This window comes from Palaemon carinicauda, chromosome 37 (genome assembly GCF_036898095.1).
Source record: "Palaemon carinicauda isolate YSFRI2023 chromosome 37, ASM3689809v2, whole genome shotgun sequence".
Classification (NCBI taxonomy): Eukaryota; Metazoa; Arthropoda; class Malacostraca; order Decapoda; family Palaemonidae; genus Palaemon; species Palaemon carinicauda.
Window position 1 is genome coordinate 47714519 of NC_090761.1, and position 1819 is coordinate 47716337.

Below are 1819 nucleotides of genomic sequence, written 5' to 3' on the forward strand. Positions count from 1 at the left end.
ATGAAATATACGCTTAAGTCCTGACTAGTTTCGTGATACTTCTTCAGAGAACCACAGGGAAAATGAAAATATGAAATATACGCTTAAGTCCTGACTAGTTTCGTGATACTTCTTCAGAGGACTGAAGAAGTATCACGAAACTAGTCAGGACTTAAGCGTATATTTCATATTTTCATTTTTACCTGTGGTTCTTCTGCATCTGAGCATCACGTTTTCCTGTGATTTTTACGCATTCATGCACATATAACCCTAAGAACATTCACATACAATTACATTCATATTTGTATATGCTTTACCTATAGATACATATATAAACACATAAATAAGTAGCAGTAAAGCATATGCACATATTTATATATACAATAATTGTGCATACATGTGAATGATAGCTTAGAACCGAAAGACCCTTTTACCCCCGAAGGACGTACTGGTACGTTTCACAAAACCCATCCCTTTACCCCCATGGGCGTACCGGTACGTCCTTGCAAAAAAATGCTATAAAAATTTTTTTTCAGATTTTTGATAATTTTTTGAAAAAATTCAGGCATTTTCCACGAGAATGAGACCAACCTGACCTCTCCCTGACAAAAATTAAGACTGTTAGAGCAATTTAAAAAAAATATACTGCAAAACGTGCTGGGAAAAAAATAACCCCTTGGGGGTTAAGGGTTGGAAATTTCCAAAGAGCCTGGGGGTAAAAGGGTTTCACATAGGCAGTTATGATCTGAGGTACATAACTCTTAAGCAAGAAACCAGATGCCATTCCACTCAGTTCTACATTAAGTAATTAAAGATTCTTTTTATAAAGCTTGCAGATCACTTTGCCTATAAATGCACCATGATCGTACATTTCATGTCCTACATTAAAGTTGTTACTTACTTACTTGTTTACTTGTTTTGGGTTTAAATCCAACCCTCCACTGAAGTCGAGTGAACTACTTCTCGGGCGGGTCCATATTAATCATCTAACGAAACATTTTCATTATAACTTATACAATTCTTTGATTGTAGCATCTTCCAAATCATATGATCTTGTGAAAAGTAATGTCTTTAGTTTCTTCTTAAATTCAATTGCTCCCTTTAGGTCCTTCATTTCAGTTGGCAGTTTATTATAATGTCTGGGCGCACAAGGTTATTCCTTATAAAACTAGGCTCTGTGATAGTTTTTTTTCCATTGAATTACTTAAATGAATTAATTTCTTTGTACATGACCAAATAATTGTTAAAGATAAAAATATATCATTATATAAAGACATTGTATCGGAAGGCCTAAAAGAATAAACTAGGCTCTGTGATGTTTTTTCCCAATGAATTACTTAAATGAACTAATTTCTTTGTACATGACTAAATAATTGTTAAAGATAAAATATATAATTAAATAAAGACATTATATCGGAAGGCCTAAAAGAATAATAGCTGCCACCCGAGACCCAACACATGACTAATGGGATAAGAGCTTCAGCCACATAAGCACCTGAAAATGTGGGCCCACGTAGGTAGTTTGTTTGGTATGGAGTATTGTACTGCAAATATCTGTATGCATGTTTATACTTCACTGTACCGGTACCATATATAATGTAAAAAAAAAAAAAAAAAATAAAAAAAAACATATGCCTTTAGTCATGTCTGGTGTTTGGCCATTCTCATCACCACGCTGGCAACTGCAGATTGGTGATGGTGGGAGACTTTGGCCTGATCGCTCACAGCAAACCAACCTAGTATGAGTGGCCCTGACCAGTACAGTTTTGCTGATCATAACATTACACAAACCCTTTCACTACGTAAAAGTATCCCCATTCAAAAAGGGCCTATATATATA